At 37.4% G+C, this 24,264-nt stretch overlaps 1 pseudogene; it reads left to right on the top strand.

Annotated features, from left to right (window-relative positions):
- The first annotated feature begins 7,282 nt into the window (after positions 1–7,282).
- LOC145715338 (serine/threonine-protein kinase 35 pseudogene) lies at positions 7,283–19,531 on the top strand (annotated as a pseudogene).
- Positions 19,532–24,264: the final 4,733 nt, after the last annotated feature.

Here is a 24,264-nt window from a genome sequence, read left to right as displayed (position 1 = left end):
GCACTGTCTAAATTACCATCTGTTCAAAATGAATTATGGTCAAGAGTGTATAACCCTTAATTTTTCAGGATACACTAATTGATATAACACATTTGGAGAGGAAAATTTTAAGATCGGAGTCACAAAATCTGGGAATATAAAAGATTAAAAGTGGATAGTAAAAAAGGAAAAAAAAACAGAAATCCTGGATTAAATTTGGGGAAAAAGTCTTTTATTAACTTTCTTAGTGGCCATTGCTTTGGTTCCAAAACAGTCACTTAGAAGCATAATTTTGTTGGCCTATTGTGAGTCTCTGTTCCCAAATAGTGTGAGTCCAGTGCTCCCTATGGGGAGAGGTGGACCTGAAAAGGAGATGACGAAAAGGTGAATGAAAATAATCTTCTTCACATTTTTAAATTGTTAGTTCTTGCCAGGAGATGGTTTAGGGAGCAGGAATCACTGTGGTTATCATGCCTGAAAATGCTGCTTTCTCTTCCTTCCCCCAGAAACCATATTTATGACCATCTTAATATCTTCTTGCTCCCCTCTCCTCATGTCAGCAAGTTGTATTTTTTGTTCTCCTTCTATAGCACCTCTCATGTATATAAATATATATATGTACATATACTTCACTCCACAGTAAATAATAGAAATAATAATAATGCAATCTTGTTAACTATTGAACACTTGTTAAGTGCCAGGCACCTTAAGTAATTCACATGCATTATCTTAATCAATTATCACAGAAATGCTGGAGCTCTCCATGTTACCAGAAAGGAGAATGAGGCTCAGAATAGTTAAACAATATTGCTCCAAGTCACACAGCAAGAAAGTAGACTGAGGATTTGAACGGAGAAAAACCTGAGCTTTTGAGCACTGCTCAACACCTCTTCTCTCCATGTCACACTTTCTGAAGACACTAGTCCTAGTGTAAACTTTCCTTAAGACTGCCACCTGAACCATGTCAGGTTTCCTTCTCATGGATTGTTCCCACCTACTGAAGGGAGCATAGTAGTGATCTGTATTCTGGGCTCTAGTAGCTGACTGTCTGAGTTTAACATTTTATTAAAGTATATCAAATCTTGTAATGTCCCCTTTACAGGATTTTAAGAGTAACACTGAGTCTTCTTATTGATCCGCACATCTGCGATAAATCCTGGTTCATAGTCTTACACACAGTACTCACTGTACAAATATTTATAGGATGAGCTTACCTGAAAAAAGTGAATTTTTTAAAGACAATTTTGTTTACAAAAACAAGTCTAAGGTTGCCACGTTTTTTAATACTGATGGCATTACTAAGAGAACTAAACTCTTTGTTAAATGCTGTAGAAGAATACAAATAACAGAGAATGATGTAGTGGAATGATCAAAAAGACATAAAGCAAGGTCTATCTCTACTTTTCTGTGAAGGAATATGCTGTGGTGGAGAACTCAGTAAACCCCCTGTGTTGTAGTAAGTCATCACTCAAACTAGATAGTCTCTGTTGGACTGTCCTATCCTCTCTCACTCTCATTCTAGAGTCTGTACTCATTCGGTCTAGTAAAGACTTCCAGGATCTTCTAAATCATAAAATCTGTTTTAGGTTTTCCACCTATTTTTTGGGGTTCAGCTGGTAAAGGAGGAATTCTCTTCTCCCATGTTTCCAACCAAACCAGAAATTCTATTCAAGGACCAGGAATCATGGACACAGCCTTGCCTCACAGATGTGTCACGCTGGGCCACCACTGAAAGTTTCGACTGAAGAATCCCACATGTACAATCTTGATAATTTACCTCTCTCAACGCGTAAGACAAAAGATTTCTTAAAAAATCTACTTTATAGGCAAGAATGTATACTTATCACGGGATTATCACAGATAATTGAAAGTATATTGATCTGCAAGGGTAAGTCTGTGGATATATTTCTAGGGTACGTAAGTCCAGGGTACTGAACTGCCTCAGCTAAAATCACCAGCTACCATTCACAGTCTATATGATACTCAAAAACACATTTAATTTCTCTGTTCCTCCATCTGTAATATGAAACAGTAGCACTCATGTGATAAAATTGATTTGAAGACTCATGAGAAATTACTTGTGAGCAACATCTCCAAACATATAATAAGTAAGCAATAGAATAAGTATCAGATGTTAAGTTTGTTACTATAAAGTACTACCATGTAATTACTCTAAGTGTGGCTCTACACAGACAGAATGAGGCTAAGACACTGCTTCTCATAGTATTTTTTCTTTTGAAGGATATGAAAGAAAAAAAAAAAAACCCTCTGCCTCCTGTAACTGGTGCTGGTGTAATACACTTGCTAGTTTAAGACTTGAAGAAGAAGGATTAGGAAGAAAGAAAAGATCTAGCTCACAGAGCAGACCCAGGGTGAAATGTCATAGGGGAGAATTTTTTTTTTAAGTAGTCTCCATGCCCAATGTGGGTCTTTAACTCACAACCTTGAGATCAAGACTCACATGCTCTACTGACTGAGACAGCAGCCAGGTACCCCAGAAAAAATCTTTCATTAAAAAATATTAAGCATTTAAAATGTGCCAGGCTCTATGCAAGATGCTGTGGGATTGTATATTGTATATTGATAACTAAGCCATTCATGCCAGCACGCTCAAGGTACATATTTTCCCTTCTTAGAGAGAGACAAGCAAGAAAGTAATCACAACACAATGGTATAAGTACTCTAACATAGGTAAATGCAAGATCTGTAGAAAATGAAGTACCTAATACTTTCAGGGAAAGTGAGAATGCTTTATAGGTAAGGTGACACTGTCTGTACAAAATGTTAGTCAGGTTGTCAGGCAGACAAAAGAAACCAGCATGTGCAGAGACAACAGGAAGAAAAGGCAAGAGATTGTTACAGATTCAAAAGTAATTTGGTATAACTAATATAGAGTATATGGTGGATGGAATGTAAGGGCTTTTGTAGGAAGAGAGGCTGGAACTTAAAGCTGGGATTTATTATTAGAGATCTTACATGGGAAGCAGTTTGTTTTTAATTATACCTGCAAATTGCAAGAGGCTGCTGTCCTCAGAATTCAGAATTTACTTCTGACAGTGAAGCGTAAGGCATATGAGTGAGGGAAGAGAACAGAGACTGGAGTTCTAGAGCAGCCCTTGTCCAAATGTTGTCCCTAGACCAGAAGTATCCGCATCACCTGGAAACTTGTCAGAAATGCATATTCTGGGGCACCTGGGTGGCTCAGTAGGTTGAGCGTTGGACTTCAGCTCAGATCATGATCTCTCTGTTCCTGGGTTTGAACCTTGCGTTGGGCTCTGTGCTGATAGCTCAGAGCCTGGAGCCTGCTTCAGATTCCATGTCTCCCTCTCTCTCTCTCTCTGCCCCTCCCTGCTCGTACTCTCTGTCTCTCAAAAATAAATGTTTAAAAATTCAAATTCTCAGTCTCTACCCCCAGAAATCCTGAATCAGAAACTCTGGAGTGCAGCCCAGCCACAGGTGTTTGAGCAAGCTCTCTAAAGAATTCAGACATTCACTAGTGTTTGGGAACTATGGTCCTAGATGGATTTGCTGATTTTATCCAGGTAGAATCATATGCTATTTCCCATAAGCAGAAGCAGTGCAGATGGAGTTTGAGAAATAGTCCTGAGGTTAAAATGGGTCATAATTGAGTAAGAGCGAGATGTAAGAATGAATTTGGTAGGTAGGGTCAATCAAGTCTATAAAGCTTATTAAGGAGATAGGAATATAGAGTGATGCAATTTGAAGGGACAGGGAAGGAGTCTGAGACACCATACTAGTAAAATGTTACAATCAGCATCTTGAGTGTCTGGCAGAAATACCTAACATGAGGGTGTGGGGAGAAACAAGAAAAATAGCTTTATTTACATCCTCGATTTCATCTTATTTTAATCTGCATCCCTCATGAGCTTCAGTGAGTTTTGGTATTGGTCTGTATGAAAATAATGATTGTTTTTTTTTTTTTTTTTAATAGGTAGGGCCAAAGCTGGAGAGAAATTTGTGGAGATACATTATATTCCTTGAAATCTTGGTATATAATAAATATAATTTCCATTCTCTTCCCTACAACACTGCTAAAAACATCCCATCCTCCACCAATTTACACAAGCCCAGATGTTCACGAACTCCACATATTTCATATGGAAGCTCTTTGTTTCTGCCTCTTAAGCCCTTGCCAATTCTCAGTTTGACAGTGTTCTTTTTCCAAGCAATTTGAACCAATTTTATATGTGAAACTTCATGAGACACTTCATCAAATTCTTTGCTTCAGCCCAAATATATAGCATTCAGTGCACACTCTCAGCCACTAATCTTATAATTCTATCTCAGTGAGTTTGACTGGCATGGAGCACCTTCTCCTCCAGGTCACTTAAACATCCTATGAAACCCTGGGCTCAGGAATAGTGGGTCCCTAAGGTGGGGTCAGGGAAGAAGAGCAGGGTCAGAAACTGGGGACACAGGGGAACCCAGAGTAGTTATAAGGGGAAATAATCCTACTGAAGGCATTTGCGGAGTGGAGAGGGACGGAAGAACTCAACATTGCATCCACAAGGTGGATACAAACACAGAAAGTGTTTTTATATAGTCAGCCCTAAGTATTATAATAGAAAGCTAATCTCTTGTTTTTATCATTCTCCCTTAAGCTACAAGAAGGCAAGAGACATTTTTTTTCTCCTTCACCATTCTACCCTAAACGGCCAATGAAAATCTTATCACAAATTAGACACTCCTAAGTAATTTGTTTCAATGTATGAATGAATCCACCTCACAGATCACCAGCTCCATCTCCTTCTAGCACTGACATGGTACCTCATATCCATAACATCACTCTGATAAATATATGTCACCTGCTGGATACTTCTGATGACCCACTACCTCACCTGAGGCTGGAAATCTTGCCATTGCATTTGAAAGGTAGAATGAGACAGTTTGTTAAACTTCAAAATATAAGGTGTTCAGCTATCTTCAAATGATATGAGAGAGAACAATAAAGTCTAGAGGATGCCAAGGATATCACATTTCTCCAAAGGGACAGAGAGTAAATGGTTTAATTTTTGCAGTCCATAAGTCTCTGTTGCAACTATGCCATTATGCAATTATAGCACAAAGTATCCATAGATAATATATTTGAAAATGGGCATGGCTGTGCCCCAATAAAATTTTATGTACAAAAACATGTTGGGGGCAGATTTAGCCCCAGGGCTATACTTTGCCTTCTTCAACAAGGACAGTCAAAGTCTTTGTTGCCTAGTCTTTGTTGAGCAGTTCTAACAGTGTAGCAAGATCTGTTGTCAAAATATTGATATCCATGTTCCAAATGAACATCCAAACAAGCAGACTCTTTGAGGCTAAAGTATCAATTGCAAAAATATGAATTCGAAAGCCATACTGCTAGACTTTTACTGTATGTTCTTGGCCAATAGACATACTTTCTTTAGCCTCTGTTTTCCTGTCCTCGAAATACAGAAATACCATGTGCTTTTATTTTAAGGCTCTTATGAAAATAATCCATGTGAAACATGACAGAGACTGGAATAGAGTAAGAACACAGGGCAAGGAGAACTGGAAAAGAAACTGAAACTCAAGATCAAGTGATTTGCTCCAAGTTCCAACACCTTTTTAAAAACATTTTTTTAACATTTATTTATTTTTGAGAGAGAGAGAGAGAAAGAGTGTGAGGGAGGGAGGGGCAGAGAGAGGGAGACACAGAATCTGAAGCAGGCTCCAGGTTCTGGGCTGTCAGCACAGAGCCCAGTGTGGGGCTTGAACCCACGAACCACAAGATTATGACCTGAGCGAAGTCAGAAGCTTAAGTGACTGAGTCACCCAGGTGCCCCAAGTTCCAATAGCTTTTGACAGATGATGATATTCCACATATCCACCATCATGCTTTTCTATCAAGATATGGTCCTTTCCATACTAGGCAACAGTGTCCTGCAGTTTCAGAGGTCAGAGAAATGAGTTTACCCTTCTTATGTGACATGTACCAGTACAACTGAATCTATTCCAAAAATACAGCATGCCAATTGATGAAGATACAGATTTAATCACTGAGAACAATGTGCTAGGATAACTGTGTTGTCTTTCTAGCTAATGATCAATGTCAGGCAGCATATTCTTTTGCTTTGTTAACATCTGCTTACATACCGATTAAGAACGTATTTCTGGGTTTCAATCATTTCATGAAAAAAGTTAATGGAACATGAGTGGGGACAAACAAAATTGCTGTCTCACTGCAGCATACAAAGTGCATACATTATTCTGTTCCCTGCATCCTGAGGAGTCAACATTCACTATTTAGTTCCTTACTAACCTGACTTTCTATGATCTCCTGACAGAGAGGAACTCCAGATTGGCATGTGGAAACAGCCCCATGTTTCAGTGTTTACATGGGCATATCATAAAAGGTAAAGTGCAAGTAAATCAGATAGAGCTGCCAATTTGTTGCCATAGGCAGTTATTATGCTACATGCAAAATTGGAATTAGGGAGAAAAGTCTTGCTGACAAATGGAAGAAAAGCAATTCTTTTACATAAAGTCTTATTAAAACTTTTTAAAAAGTTCTATATAGAATCATCAACTATTAGAGTTAACAGATATCTGGCCTTAAAGATGACTGCAAAGCAGAAACAAACCGAGAACACAGGTCATATACCTCTAGTCTTATTTCTTTTTCCATTAAAGCTATGCTATCACATACATCATACACATCTAGTACACTTGAATATTTGGTGATAAGAATAATTTCAAATATTATTTTCTTTCTCAAATATTATTTTCTTAGTTTTATATCCATAAAAATTAAGTGAATTAAGATTATTTTTCATATGCACAAAATTGTTCAGTATTAAAAAACAAAACAAAACAAAACACTGTGACTCTAAACATTGCTCTTCATTTCACAACTGAATTATGTCATGTTCTCTCAGAGCCTTCTACTCCAAGGCTGAGGTATCAGCCTGGGCAGAAGATGGAAATTTCCTGCATAGCAAAGAGGTTACTATTAAATTGACTTCTTTGACTGCTTTTAGGTAAATGATAGTTGTGTGTATTTCTTTTTTTATGTCAGCCCTTTATGGTAAGAGAGAGAATACTTGACTTGCAATCTACTTAATGTCACAAAAACCAGGCCATATTTGGCCTCGGTGTTTGTGTCTGCCAGAAGGGAGAAGACCCAAGAAAGGACCTGGAGTGTATTAAGAATCTGCCCTTTTGAGGTCAGAGATTCTGAGGTAAGAAGAAAGGGGGGCTGGCATATATAATGGGATATGTCCTCCTCTCCCTTTTTCCCTTACATGGTGGGAAAGGGGATAGGAAGATCCAGATGGCTGTGGGAAGTCAGATCCCTGCAGACCAAAGCACTCAAGTCTTACAAGAAATCCTGCAAGTAATTACTTCTAAAGAGTTGAGGAGCAGTGGTGAATGCCCTAGGAATGAAATGTCTGCATAGATTAGTCAAACGCCTTATTCCTGGCTTCTCAGAGATCTATGGAGGGCTGGGCCCCAGGAGTTGCACCTTGTTTTAATGACTGCCCTGCATAAGGCTTGGCTTCTGGCCCCAGAGGCCAGGGTGCCTATTGTGTAGGGGAAAAAAAAATTCTACTCTACCCTCTTTGGGTCTCTGGCTGGTCCTAAGAATTAAATTCATAAAAGACAGGTTAATAGGAAAAAAGCATACAAAGTATATAGAATTTTTACACGTACATGGGAGTTTTCACAAGAGAATGAAAACCATAAGTGACCAAAGAAGGAAGCTTTTATACCTTTGGGAAAAGAAACAATACATTTTAAAGAACTGATAAGACAAAGGGGTTTGGGCTACAGAAGTAAATGATGAAAATGCAAATAGGAAAATAAGGATGAGAGTAACAATGTTTTTGTGTGTAGATTTCTTGGTCCCAAGAACCTCTTCTATTCTCTTGCTACAGGGGGGCATACCTTTCTTTCTTTTTTTTTTTCTTTAATTTTTTTAATGTTTATTTCTTTTTGAGAGACAGAGAGAGGCTGGAGGAGTAGAGTGAGGGAGACAGGCTCCCTCTGCATTGGCAGCAGAGCCTGAGGCAGGGCTCGAACTCACAAACTGCAAAATCATGACCTGATCTGAAGTCTGGCACTTAGCCAACCGACCACCCAGACGCCCAGGGGCATACCTTTCATGTGGGAGTTTTATCTGCTGCTTTCAGGAAGATGGAGGATCAGAATTTCCTTTTCACAGGTACTATTCTTAAGTGCCTTTGTTTTAAAATAATGAAAATGCCAAAGTGACATATTTTTGGGGTGACATGTTCTGAACTCCTTCAGTGGCACAGCAAACATGAGCAAGTGCTCAGACCAAGTACTCTGGCAATGGTTCCAGCACTTCACCTTGCAATGTTACCTCGACTATCACCTTTGAGAGAGGGCTCTCAACTAATTAGTCCATATGCAACAGATAACAATGAAGATTCACAAAACACTGCATTCAAGTAAGAGCTTCTTCTATTCACAAGCACAAAATGTTAAAAGTCCCTGTATATACCCAGGTCCCACGAAGGGGATTTAAAAAAAAAGGACAGAACTCAGGGATGAGTAAATGTTCTAAATACACTGAATCTTCTATAAGATTTTATTTAAGCTATTTATTATAAAAAATAGGGGTTTCAATATCTATAATTTTATTAAATATAATTAAATATTTGGAAATGTATAAGGCTAAATTATTACACTGAAATATTTTTTTTAATTTTTTTTAACGTTTATTTATTTTTGAGACAGAGAGAGACATAGCATGAATGAGGGAGGGGCAGAGAGAGAGGGAGACACAGAATCGGAAACAGGCTCCAGGCTCTGAGCCATCAGCCCAGAGCCCGACACGGGGCTCGAACTCACGGACCGCGAGACTGTGACCTGAGCTGAAGTTGGACGCCCAACCGACTGAGCCACCCAGGCGCCCCATATATTTTTTTTTTAAATAGGAAGAAATAAAATGTTTTTGATTGGGAAATATAACTGTCTCAACTAATCTGTGGGACAAGGGTCACAAGGAAAGGAAGATTAGCTACTTAAGTGAATGAAAAAATATGGTTAGTTACTAGGTTTTAGTAACTAAAAGAAAACAGATGAGCTGGATATACCCATAAGATATAACTGGTTCCATAAACTAAGATAGTTTAATTTAGGGAAGGGTGAAAGTAATAAAGCTCATGACATCATTTCTATGAGACTGATACCATTAGTGTGTATTTTAAGTAATGAGGTTATCATTCCCATTTTATATATAAAGCCATTGAGGATCAAGGTCATTAAAAGATGTTGTTAGGACCACCTATTTGAGTTTTGACTTATTTGACTACCTGAGATAACTGCAGAATATTTGAGAGTATGAATCTCTAGAACCTCTCTGTAGTCTACAATTTTGGGGGGTGAGTCAAGTGCCCACAAACACTGAAATAATCAAATATATGTACATCATACCTATATATCAAAATAAATTGGATTTTAGATTGTTTAATCTATCTGTATTAATATAAGGGAAGATATTTGTCAAACTATAATGCTATGTCAATTTCTGGAAAGATTCTTCACATTAAAAATGTGTTTCTTTCTGACTTTCTTTCTTTCTTTCTTTCCTTTCTTAATGCTCAAGAAAATGATAGGGATAAAAATGATAGAACTCATCAATCAGTCTCCAAATGTAGCTTCACAACCTCTGGGCTAACATGCCTTTCACAGACCTCAGAAGTTTGTTGATACTTCTTTTCCAAGAAAGTTCCAGGGATACTGAAAGGGGGAACCCAAGGCCAACAAACTTCTCTGCAAGCTTTCTGGAAGACACTAGAAGTAGAGAATATGATGAGGTGATGATGGCCAGCATCTTAGTTGCTTTAATTTAAACTTGGAGAAATTCTAGGGAAGAAAATAAACCTATTCTAGAATAGTAAGATATAATCTATGGAACTTAAATGAAAGCACCACACTTTAATTTATAAACTATTTCAAGTATCAAAACAGTAAGGGGTCTTTATTCAGTTCTTCTGTGTCTCTTCAAAATTAGATTTTATCTTTTGATGCCAGGAAATACCAATTTCTCTCACTCTCTCTCTCTTCCCCCAATTTCTCTTAATTTAATAATGTTTGTTCTTTTGAGGTGGGGCAGGGTGAGTTGGGGGACTACCTCAAGGCTAGTAATTTGGAATTTTTATATTTGGCTATTATAATTTTTGTTTCCTGACTTCTACAATAATACTCTCATATTCTACATATAAAGTTCCTAATGCAAGGTCAAATATCCAGAAAACCTGCCTTTTCATTTACTTTTATCTCTTTTATGAAATATTATTGACTACTTACTCCTTTTATTATGCTGACCTCTTTGAATCAATATTGTACCAGGCTATTGTCCTATCAGCTGGTATTTATAGTATAGAAGATGTCCAAAGGTAAGAGCAAAATCTTCTCTGGAAAACGTGTAATTTAATACCACTCCTATAGAGAAAGAACCTATTAATTTCATAAAGAGTATCCAAATATATTAATAGGATTATAACTAATCCCATAATTATATCTTTGGGTAGAAGCAAGGAAAAATAGTCAATTCCATAGACACAAACAGAAAAAGGTCAATATCTAGTTTAATTTTCATGTTTTCAAGTTCACTGCTATTATAAACTGTTGAATTCTATCAATGTCTTAACTTTTCAAGATTTAAAAAGTGAAATCTCATCAATTCAGGGCTTTTTAAATTATACTTCAAAAAGTTAATATCCATCTATTAGATTATATATATATATGTATATATATGTATACATATGTATATATATATATATATACATATATATATGTGTATATATATATATGTATATATATACACACACATATATATATATATAGTAGACACATTAGGTTCTTCATCACATAACAGAAAATAAATATTTAAGAAAAGAACACTCAGTTATACGTTTAATCAAGCAAGGAATGTGGAAAATGCAGTTCCCTATGGACAGAAGAGTTTACCTAGCCTCTGGAGTCTTAAGGCATGAATCAAATCATACTGTTTTATTTTTTTATTTTTTAAATTATTTTTTAAACCTTTATTCATTTTTGAGAGGGAGAGAGAGACAGAATGCTAGCAGGTGTGGGGCAGAGAGAGAGGTAGACACAGAATCTGAAGTAGGCTCCAACCTCTGAGCTATCAGCACAGAGCTCAATGCAGCGTTCGAACTCATGAACCATGATGGTGACCTGAGCCGAAGTCAGATGCTCAACCAACTGAGCCACCCAGGCACCCCAACCATACTGTTTTAAAGCTGAAATGAGTCAATCAAGCAAAAATGCAAAGGAAAAGCAGAGAAAAATACACAACATCTATAAACAGGAATCATTTTATGGGCCTAACTTTTCTCCCTAAATAGCTTTATGATCTTAGATAATTTAATTAAGATCTCAGCTTTACCACTGGACAAAATTATAAAAGGATATACAATGTATTTTTCCAAAATATATAACAAAAGGAAACAATGTAAACACCCGTTTAAAATGTTTTTTCAGTTAGTTTTTAATTACCTTTATATGAATTGCTTTATTATAATACCATACATGTTATTAAATTACATGGAGTATATAGATTAGATTCCCAAAGAGTTTATAATCTCAGATTAGTACACAAAAAAACATTTTACCCATCATCCACTTGTTCTGAGTTCTTTCTCTGTTTAGCACTTATCACCCCCTACATACTAAAATTTAAGATCCATTAGAGCAGGGACATAAGTGGTTTTTGCTCATTGTTTTTTCTTTTGCATAGATTTATGGATAAAATATTGTTATTGAGTGAAATACATCATTTGGAATTCCCTAGATTATGCTCCAGTAACTAAAACCTACAAGTCTTTATTAATCAACAGGCACAAAAATGTATTAAAATTTTGTTAATATTCCTTCAGTACTTTAGAATGCAACTGCATTTGGATAGGGCCTTTAAAGAGATAATCTCCCACCTTCAGAGTTTTTTTTTTTTTCCCCCATACACTAGCAACGAACAATCCAAAAATGAAATTAAGAAACAAATTCCATGCACAATAGTATCAAAAAGAATAAAATGCTTACGTATACATTTAACCAAAAAGTGTAATACCTGTACACTGAATAATATAAAATATTACTAAAAGAAAATGAAGGTCTAATGGAAAAACATCCTGTATTCATGGATTGAAAGCTTTAATTTTTAGGATAATGTATTACCTAAGTTGATTCATGCATTCAGGGCAGTTCTTTCAAAATCCCAGCTGCCTTTTTGAAGAAATTTATAAGTATATCCTAAAATTCATACAGATGCAAAAAAAAAAAAAAGTATCTAGAAAAGTCAAAACAATCTTGGAAAGAAGAAAATTGGAGGATTCATACTTCCCAATTCCAAAACTTACTAAAAAACTACAGTAATCAAAACAGTGTGATACTAGCATAGGGATAGACATATAGACCAATGGAACAAAATTGAAAGTCCAGAAATACATTCATAAATTTTGTTCAGTTTATGTCTGACAAGGTTTTCAAGATAATTTACTGCACACTGAATGTTTGTATTCCCGTAAAATTTATATATTGAAACTTAATCCCCAAGGTGATAGTATTTGGAAGTGTGGCTTTTGGGAGGTGGTTAGACCACCAAGGCACAGACCTCGTGAATGGAAGTAGTCCCCTTATAACAGACACCCCAGAGAGCTCCTTTGTCCTTTCTACCATATGAGGTTCCAGGGACAATGGCAGTCTATTAACCAAAAAGTAGACTGTCATCAAACAATGAATCTGCTAACACATTCATCTTGGACCTCCCAGCCTCCAGCAACATAATGAAGTTTTGATGTTCATAAACCACCCTGTCTATGATATTTTTATAGCTTCCCAAACAGACTAAGATATAATTTAATGGGGGAAAAATAGTTTTTATAGCAAATGGTGATGGGGCCACTAGATATCCCCATGCAAAAGAACAAAGTTAGATCCCAACCTCACAATACACACAAAATTTAAATAAAAATGGATCAAAGAGCTACATTTAAGAGATAAAACTATAAAACTTCTGAATTTTTTTAATTTTTATTTATTTTGGGGGGAGAGAGAAAGAGTGCAAGCAGGGAGGGGCAGAAAGAGAGGAAGACACAGAATTTGAAGCAGGCTCCAGTCTCTGAGCTGTCAGCACAGAGCTTGATGCGGGGCTCAAACTCATGGACTGCAAGATCATGACCTGAGCTGCAGTGGAATGCTTAATAGACTGAGCCACCCAGGAACCCCAAAACTATGAAACTTTTGGAAGAATACATATATATCTTCAAAAATTTGGACTACACAATTGCTTCTTAAATATGACATGAAAAAAACAAACAAACATAGATAAATTGGACATCATCAAAATTAAAACCTTTTGTTCTTCAAAAGACAATCTGAGAAAAGTGAAAAGACAACTCCAAGAATCAAAGAAATACTTGCAAATCATATGTCTGATAAGGCTCTGACACAATATATACAAAACTATCATAACTCAATGATAAAAAATAAGTAACCCAATTAAAATGGATTTGAGGGGCACCTGGGTGGCTCAGTCGGTTAGGCATCCAACTTCGGCTCAGGTCACGATCTCAGGGCCTGTGAGTTTGAGCCTCGCATCAGGCTCTGTGCTGACAGCTCAGATTCTGTGTCTCTTTCTCTCTGCCTCTTCCCCACTTGTGCTCTGTCTCTCTCTCTTTCTCTCTCTCTCTCTCTCTCTTGCTCAAAAATAAATAAACATTAAAAAATTTAAAAATGGATTTGAATAGCTATTTCTCCACAAAGATGTACATGGCAAGTCAGCACATGAAAAATGCTTAATGCCATTAGTTATTAGGGAAATATAAATCAAAACCATAATGTAGTACCATTTCACACACTAGGAGAGCTATTATCAAAAGGCAAACAATAATATATCTTGGATGTAGAGAAATTGACATCCATTTTAGATGTCATCCATTTTAGAATAAGATCCATTTTAGAAAATAGTCTGATAATTCCTCAAAAGATTAAACAGAGTTACCACATGATCTAGCAAATCTATTCCCAGGTACATAGCTGAGATTTGTAAAGATATGCCACAACACACATACACACATAAAACAAACAAGAAAAACCAAACAAACAAAAAACTTGTACATGAATATTCATAAGGGCATTACTTAATGTAGCCAAAATGTAGAAACACCCCAAACTTCATCAAGTGCTAAAGAGCTAAACAAAATTCGGTATATCCATGTAATGGAATATTATTCAGCTATACAGAAAAAGAATAGGGTGCCTAGGTGGCTCAGTTGGTTAAGTGTCTGACTCTTGGTTTCAGCTCAGGTCATGATCTCACAGTTCGTGAGTTTGCGCTCCACATCTGGCCCTGTGTTGATAGTGTGGAGCCTGCTTGGGATTCTCTCTCCCTCTTTCTCTACCACTTCCCGCTTGCACATGGTCTCTCTCTCTCTCTGTCTCTCTGTCTCTGTCTCTCTCTCTCTCTCTCTCTCAGAAAAAAATAAACATTAAAAAAAAAGAAAACAATGACTCATGCTACAACATGAAGAACCTTTAAAAAATCATGCACAGTGGAAGAAGCTGGACAAACAAGGCCATATATTGTATGGTTCCAATTATACAAAATATACAAAATAGGGATATCCATAGAAAGAGGTAATTATTTTCATATTGCCTTTCTATCATCAGAGAATGAGAAAATGATTAGCAATAGTCATTTTTAAAGGTTATCAACTAAGAAGTCTCAGGGAGAAATGTTACACAAGTTGTTTTGTTTCTCATGTTGTATTATTCTACAGAAAACTGGAAATACAGAGCGAAGCATTTCAAATGGTGAAAATACTGCATTCAAAGAACACAAAAGGAACTGGATTAATAGGGATGCTCAGTTTTTAGTTAGCTGACTAGTTACCTCAGATATGGGAAGTTTTAGAAAATGCAGATACCTGGACCTAACTCAAGAGTTAATGACTTACACCTGACATAAGAAGTCATGATAGGAGGGTCCTGGAAATTTCCATCTCTGAAAATGTTTCTGGGTATTTCTAACATACCAGAATACATAGGAATCAGTTCTATAACCAGCCTGCTGGAGGGCAGGGACTTTCTTTACTCATATGTTTACCTTTCAAAACCAAGTCCAGAGCAGTTTTCCAATAGATGGTGAACTAAAACCCTCATTGTTACTGAATATAACTCACCCATAATTTAATTACCAGGGTCAAATTTCATCAAGGACTTTGGCTATGAATAACTCTTTAATACTCAAGTTACTAAACGGGCAGCCAATTGCAAACTTTCTACTAATCCTATCAAATTACTCAATTTTTTTTGTTGTTTTTTATGAGCAAACTATGTTGGTTTGGCTTTCTTTTTCAGATCTAAGTCTGAGCATCTGTATACCTTATTAATGCCATTACCTTCCATATTTCAATGCAAGACATTTTATGGGAACCTGCCATTAACAGTATAAAAACTAATTGCAAGTTGTATGCTACATTAATTCTCCCCATAAACAAACATCCAAGAAGTGAAACATCTGCTAATAGAGAACTGATCATTTTATCCACATACCTGCCAAGACAGATGGAAGGCACCTCAGACAGAATTTTGATAAGTGGAAGATTACAAGCTAAAACACACTTTTGTAAGCTCTTGACAAGTTCCATGTGAACTGCTGTCACATTTACACCTTCAGGTGCCACTTTCCTACATTAGCTCACCTTTGTATTTGAACTCATATTGTATTTCCTGGTGAACTATGGATATTTTAGGTAAAGGACATGCCTGTGTGATGACTGCAATCCATACCAAACACACAGCTTTGATTGTTACGCTCTTGGGCTAATAGTTGTCTGAAGACATCACCTGGTCCCTCCTCCAGTCTTTACATTGGTAAAAGTCTAGTTCAACTGAGATGATTGGCTCTCTCTTCTCCTCCCTGGATACTTCAAATATACATTCTTTACCTGTTCTTTTAGATACTCTTGAGTATTCTCCAAAGATTAAATCCCATGTACAACCTGACTCAGATTAAGGGGCTTCCTGACAAGTAAGTGCCCTATAATTGTTTTCTAGGCCATGTTAGAGCAAACAGAATGATAATCCCCTCTCAATGGAAAAGGAGAATAAGTTATTTATGTCACTGTTTCCCTTTTTATCATTGGAAACTAAGGAAAGTAATATGAGGCTAAGTCTATTCATGTTTTTAGCTTGACAAATTTGTCTATTATTTCTCTTTCCAACAACTGTTAATAGTTTTGCCTGACTTTTTTCCCCCTTATAGGATTGAGTAATTTAGGGAAAATGGCTGAACTGGTTGTTGATAGATACATGAAGTTGCAAGGGTAAAAGGTAAAGGATAAATTAGGAAATTTACAAATGTCATTCAACCATTCTAAGCATAACAGCAGTTGAAAAGGCAAAAATAGGGTATTGAGGAGGGCACCTTTTGGGATGAGCACTGGGTGTTGTATGGAAACCAATTTGACAATAAATTTCATATATTGAAAAAAAAAAAAAAAAAAGAAAAGGCAAAAATACCCAAACAGTGACTAATTATTGAGAGCTGGCTTGAATTAGTTGAATGTCATAGAATATACATATACCCATATGCTGCTTACCAAACAACACATGCTCTTCCTCCATGCCCAGTCTTCTTGCAGTGGTGTCCATGTAACCAGCTCTTGCCAGTTGTTTCTGAAAGAAAGTGACACGTCTCTCTTTTTCGTACTTAGTTTGCCACCACATGACTAACTCTGGTTAACAGAATGAGAACAATAATGGTCTGCATTCCTTATAGTCAAAGAACTAGTATCCCCTCTTCATCTCTTTTTTCCCCTGTTGCAAGGATACAGAAGCCAAGTGTTCCAAGTGGTACAAGCTTTTAAGACAGAGAATCATAGCCTGACCCACAATGGACTCTGAATGACTGAGAGAGAATGCTTTGTTACTTAATCCATTCAGGTTTTATGATTTATTTTTAACCTCATCATAGATTGGTCTATTTTCATTAATTAAATGGTCTTTTTTAACACCATGCTTTGATTCCTTAGTAACTACCATATTTTCTAGAGTGTAGCACTCACATGTGATCTGCAGACCTGTGCTGAAACAAAAGCTGAATGTCACAGTTAGTAACCACATAAATATAGAAACTGAGAGTAAGATTATAGATACTTTATACAGCAACTGAATATTTCCATGACATCTTAATGTGTGATGTTTCTAGAGATTTATTTTCATTGTATTTCACATAATTTATTGTATTATATTCAGTTGTATTGTTCCATGACTGATTTCAGGAATAACAAGGAAAGTGGCCTCTATAACCAATCAGGCACTTGAAAATGTTCAATGAAGGAATTAAAATGCTCGTGTTCTTTATATAGAAGACAGATAGTTTGACTTATTTTAAAATGAAATTTATCATTTTTGGTAAATGTGATGTATACTTAACTAATGTAAATAATATATTGGAAAACACATACAAGAAAACAAAAGTCACCAAAATTTCATTATCATTAACATTTTGGTGAATTCTAGATATCAACCTATATGCAACTGCAGTCTTTCAAGAATATATATAATTAGATTATAGTAGACACATTTCTGCAATATTCCTTTTCAGTCAAATATATATCATGAACAAATTTACATGTCAATAACTTCAATTTTACTCCTCATTATTGATGCATACCTACCTACACTGTATACACATACCATAGTTTTTTTTATCCAGTCCCTCATCAACACAAATTTTGGTTATTCCAACCATTTGTTATCTGTGGCAAATGGCAAATTTCATAAACATGCTTATGAATACATATGTTCACATACATAGGATGTTCCTTAGGGTAAATTGCACAGGATCCCTGAAAATGGGTATGTCTATCTCACAGATAGTACGGATTTATGATCTTTTGAACAAGGCCCATTTCTTGACCACTAAATCAAACTCAGTATTAAAAAAAAAATCCTCACATTTTACATAGTAGGGATCCATTTTCTTTTCCTACTCATAGAGGTAACACAGTTCCTAAGGCCTGCATACATGTGATATGGAATGGACTGCAATTACTGTAATTTACTATTATATTATTGGGAACAAGCCAAGGACAAACCCAGCTGGCCAGTAAGGCCTGCAGAACCATTCTCTTGGACGGTTATAAGTATATGAATTGGATAGTGGCTGTTTTGTATCTCTCCCTCGGCCAGCAGGTGTAATGGGATGAGACTAAATGTTCCTTGGTGAGCCCATACTTTTATGATCCATCTGTTCAAGTAGGAAGGAATGAGGCAGGTGGGATTCTTCATGCTACAATAGGACCTAGATAGAGGCAAATGGAAACAATGATTTTCATAATCTTTGCAGAGCTATAACTCATAGTTTGTAATTCATATTAAAATTACGTTCCCACTGTCATGAAAGCTATGACTAAGGAAGGGTGAATTTTAAAACAAAATTCTTTACCTTTAATATATCACATTTTTTCGTGAACCTTTTCACCGGTGGTGGCTGGGGCCCTGCGGAGGCCTACCTGGCGCAGCAGAGCACTAGGAGGGTGGGTCCGCACAGCGGCGCTACAGCTCCTGCTGGGAGATGTGGCTGGGCAGCCACAGCCGAAGGCAGCCGGGTCCTCTTGGGGTCACGCACGTGCACCGCGACGTCGCGAGAACGTGGAGCCTAACTGGCCTCAAGCCGCCCCAGAACTCAGCGCAGCTGGAGGAGTGAAGCGCGCAGCACGAACGTGCGTCCTGCCGCACGAGCGGCCGGACCTGCGCATGAGCTGTGGCAACCAGAGCGCGCAGCTTTACCTGCACCTGGCGGGGCCCTGGCTCCAAAGAGGAAGGGCGGTAGGTTTTGCTGAGGAGCCTTATTATCCGTGGTTTGACATGGAGCTCTATGAAGGTGGAGACCAGTGCCAACAAAAGCTTCATGCTACGGGGCACAAGCACCACTGCATTCCGGCACAAAATCCATATCGTGCCCAGTAACCTAAAGCCAGGTAACATCGTCATCATGGAGACGCCTGGCACTCCCCATCCGTAAGGTAGCCGGTTTTGGACCACACAAGGTCTGTACTGGCTGGCTCCCGCGAGGCAAAGAGGGCGATGAAGACAACAATAAGGTGAATGTACATGAATTCCACCTGTCCTCAGCCTACGGCTCAGACTTCTACAGGGCTCCTGAACTCTGGAACAGGCGCTAGACAGCCAAGGCCGACGTCTTTATCCTGGGCCGATGTCTTTATCCTGGGCATTAACACCTGGGCAAAGAATCACTTTCAGGAGCTCTTGAGAACCTGTATCAAACAAGGGACTGAGATAGACCTTGTTGGTGAATTGCCACTTGAAATCCAAAGATGGAGTTGCACATCTTTCACAACATAGGACTTGAATGTCTGAGGGAATCAAATAGCTTTTGAAAGGTATGTTAGCCGCTAACCCACAGGACAGGCCGGATGTCTTTGAACTTGAAACCAGACTGGATCAGGTCACGTGTGCTGCTCAAAATTCAGGACAAGCATCTGGAATGTTTTTAAACTAGGTGAGTGTACTTTTTGTTCTGCACACACCTTTCCAGCACTGGATATTTCATCCTGGGCCCTGGAGTGGGCCGGGTGGAGCTGGGGAGAGACGCGGGGCTGGAAAGAACTAAGTGTTTGTTATCAGAGTTTCCCTCTAAATTTCCTTGAGATATGTGGGATAATTTAACTATGAATTGGAAGGTCTTCTGAAGCATTTTCTGAGTAGGGGGTGGCATTTGAGGTGACTCTTAAGTTTCATAGAAACATTTCATCTTCAATTAATGATTACTGTAGAATCTGCAAGAAAAATAATAATAAAGCCTGGTTAGTTCATTTGACTTGAAGAACAACTTTTAAGTTAAAATGTCAGGAATTAGGGGCGCCTAGGTTACTCGGTTAAGGGTTCCGACTTCGGCTCAGGTCAGGATCTTGCGGTTTGTGAGCTGCACATTGGGCTCCGTACTGACAGCTCAGAGCCTGGAGCCTGCTTCAGATTCTGTGTCTCCCTCTCTCTCTTTGCCTCTCCCCTGCTCAAGCTCTCTCTCTCTCTCTCTTTCTCTCTCTCTCTCTCAGGAAAAAAAAAAAAATTAAAAACATGATCAGGAATTATTTTCCTCTTGAAATGGAAAAAGACATTTTTTTCCCCTTAAGTTGTATAGCTCTCTGGATTGTTTCCTTCACATTTCAGGGAGCTCTCTATAGCCTCTTTTTGTTATATACACACAAACATTCTACCAATCCTATTGTTTCAGTGGTATCTGGAAAAAAAAATTAAAAAAGAAAAAGACCTGATAGGAAATGCTATAAAAAGGAAGTTAATTCCATAGGAAGGAAGTATCTTTTGGAGAAAAACCCATTTCACAGTGTGAAAGTAATGATGGGAGGAATATATTTAAAGGAGGAAAGGAGGTTCTCAGTAGTTATCGTTAGAAAGATGAACAGGTCTTATCTGGAACCTGGAATCTTATTGTGGGGCTACCTTTTAAACATTAATCAGAGACTACTTTGGTTCAACTTAATGGATGTCTGGGCAGCATGGACAAATGCCATCTAGCTCAAAAGTGTACATTCTAGATAAGGATTATCCAAGAAGGAAAATGAAGCAATTTCTCATATAACAATTTCATTCCATTTCAAGCCTCATCTTAGTGTGTCTGTGCATGTAGGTGTGTAGTAATTCACATCTTTGGCATGGGGACTAGGACTGTATTGAGAGACTCTAGGACATCAGAGATTGGGCACATTTTTAGGAAAGATGGAATTCAGCTTGCCACTGTGACCTTTATATATAATGCAGTGTTGTTTGTTCAGGAAAATCATTTTCTTTGGGCCAAACTGAAGTGGCTTATATGAATATTTAGGGCCTAGCTTTCTAGAAGATGATCTCATACCCTAATATTCCTTGAGTCAGTACAAAATCCATAGAAATATTTTTAGTTGATTCACCCTTTACAGGGACCCAGAAACCTCTTTTTTTCTAACTGTAAAGAGATATAATTGGCATATAACATTGTATAAATTTAAAGTATACATCATGATTTGATACACAAGAAATTTGTGAAATAGTTACACAGTAAGGTTAGTTAACACCTCCATCATCTCATATAATTACCTTTTATTTTACCATAGAACATTTAAGATTCACTCTCTAAGGTATTTTTTAATCTTTTTTTAAAGTTTATTTGGGGGGGGGGTGAGTGGGGGAGGGGCACAGAGAGAGGGAGAGAGAAAATCTCAAACAGGCTCCAAACTGTGCAAACCAATAGCTTCAAATCAATGAAAGCTATTCTTACTAGTTTGCTATATCAGCTTAAACTGCCTTTATGATAAATTTAAAGTATATAACAACTGTTTGTTGGTAAAATCTTATACTTTAAGCATTAAGAGACATGCATAACTTTCTCTGACTCCTTAAAACCTTTTTCAGACTTTAATGATGCTCTGTCCATACTCTTAATCTCCTTCATAATTGTGTACATTTTGATATTTCCTTTCCCAGAATGGAAGTTTTCAGACTGTATAAGCAAAAATCTGTCCTGTCTTCATCATTATAATAATTTTACTCCAACATTCTCCATTTTTTACTTTAGTCTTGGGTAGTCTGAGAATGACAGATCCAATGACAAGTGTCCTTAATACCTTCCTTGTCTTGAACAAAAAAGGAAAAAAAAATCACGGATTGAATCTATGCCATATCATGTAGTTGAAAAATGACTACACTTGAACTGAATTCTGAGGTTCTAGAAAGGTTTCCTTTCTCTTCCCTGCCTTCAATTGTTTGGAATTATGATCAAATCCCACTACGCATTAAAACCAGAGCATTCCAGGGATTCCAGCTCAATCCCAGCTTTCTGTTTACCAGGTATAGCTTTTTTGAAGAAATGGTGCTCCTTTGGAATCTGTATCCAGATGGCACTGCAAAATGAGGAGAACTTGTCTGATAATCTTAGAATTTTCTAGAATGTTTGTTTTGAGTACTAAGAAATAAATTTGTCAGGCTGAACATGTGGTGGTGGAGAAGGCACAGGCAGCCTTTCTAAATTGATTCTCACTTTCATAAGAGAAAATTGTTTGCTATGTGACTTTTAAAACCATTCATTGATTTTATGAAACAAATATTTCTTTAACAAAGAGATTGCTTATCATGCTGTGACCCTGAGTATGTATTCTCCTCAAATTACTCTTGTGTTCCTGGATTTGGGGGTTAAGAACACAGACAGACATAATATATTAATTTAAAAGTCAATTTTGGAGGCACCTGGGTGGCTCAGTCAATTAAGCACAAGACTCTTGATTTCAGCTCAAGTCATGATTTGTGATGAGATTGAGCCCCATGTCGGGAGCCTGCTTAAGATTCTCTCTCTCTCAGGGGGCACCTGAGTGGCTCAGTAGGTTAAGCGCCTTACTTTGGCTCAGGTTATGATCTCACGGTTTGTGAGTTCAAGCCCCACCATCGGGCTCTGTGCTGACAGCTCAGAGCCTGGAGCTTCCTTTGGATTCTGTGTCTCCCTGTCTCTCTCTGCCCCTCCCCACTCATGCTCGCTCTCTCTCTCTCTCTCTCTCTCTCTCAAAAATAAATAAACATTAAAAAGTAAAAAAGCTTCTCCCTCTCTCCCCCCTCCCCTGTGCACGTTCTCTCTCCACACACTCAGTCTCCCTCTCTCTCTCAATAAAGTCAGTTCTTAAAGGCCATAAATGGATAAGGCCCTATCCCACCTTTTGGTTTGAATAACCCTGTACCTAGTATGGCACTGAAAAGATAGTATGACACTGAAAAGCCAATATCCTGCAAGATAAATGATCAGGTTCTCAAATTTTATATACTCTATTCGATTAACATATACGGTGATGCTCCTTTGTAAAATGTGAGAGCAAACAGGTTTGATATCTAAATGGTGAAAAATATCACAGCATGTATTCTGACTTTAAATAATTACTCTACTTTAAGGTGAATCTATCCTCAACTCCACTTCTTTCCTTTTCTTCTTTTTTTCTTTTTTAAGTTATAAGACTGAAGTCATTAGAGTCTTATCTCTCCAGGGATATCAACTTGTTTCTCCTTCAAATGTATAGATGGGCAGTTAAGCTCAGCAAGTGGTATACGTTCTTTCTTTGAAAACAAATTATAATTATGATTTATTGGAACTGGACTTTCAAACTCAAAGACCCCAACTAAATGCCATAAATACAGTAGGAGATTGGGTGAGTAGAGTCATGAAATCTTGGATTAGGAAATAAATGGCATCCATATGCAACATATGAGATTTGGTGATGGTGGGGTGTGTGTGTGTGTGTGTGTGTGTGTGTGTGTGTGCGCGCGCGTGATTAGAAATGTTCATCACCTCTTGGTTGACCACAATAGAAGGTACTTTACTTTGCCATTGATGCTGGGTTTTGCCAGTAACTTACTTTAGCCAGTGGAATGGAGAGCAAGCAGGAAGTTTAAAATGGCTGTCTGCTGTGCTTTCTTTTTCCTGCATTTCACCATATGAATTTGCTTCAAGTGAGGGTTGGTCTAATGAGGATACAAGTTACATAAAGCAGATCCTGATCCAAGATGCAGCTTAAAACCTAGCACAGTTGAGCTGTTTAAATCCGCCATACCTCAGCAGACCCATAGATACACAAGTAAAATGATTATTATGGTTTATTACTCAATTTTGTGGAGTTTTTATTACATAGCATTATTTAAAATAATGTGAAAATGGGCAATATGATAATATGAAAATTATGTGTTTATTTTTAATATCCTTCTTCCAATCAGATGTTCTCACATTGATTATAGTAGTGATTGTGAACACTATGAGGCAAATAACCTCAGATTCTTGCTCCCTGTTTAGTATTTCCTGTGGGACTTTGGAGGTTAACCTACATAAGCCATAGAGTTCAAATTCGCAAATCCTGTAGTGATCTACCCTGTGGGGTTTTTGTGACTGTTAAGTAAGTATGGTAGTATATTCAACTGCAAACAAAATATTTAAAACATAGGATGCAATACATAATAGTCATTGTTATCCTTTTAGTTACTGACGTTTAGTGTATAAACATATGGAGATAAAATATATTTATTTATTTATTTATTTATTTTTTATAAAAATTTTTTTTAATGTTTATTTATTTCGGAGGCAGAGAGAGACAGAGCATGAGTGGGGGAAGGTCAGAGAGAGAGGGAGACACAGAATCAGAAGCAGGCTCCAGGCTCTGAGCTGGCAGCACAAAGCCCGATGCGGGGCTTGAACTCACAAACCGTGAG

The sequence above is a fragment of the Panthera onca genome, chromosome A3 (assembly GCF_046562875.1).
Source record: "Panthera onca isolate mPanOnc1 chromosome A3, mPanOnc1 haplotype 2, whole genome shotgun sequence".
Classification (NCBI taxonomy): Eukaryota; Metazoa; Chordata; class Mammalia; order Carnivora; family Felidae; genus Panthera; species Panthera onca.
This window is presented reverse-complemented; position numbering and strand designations above follow the sequence as displayed.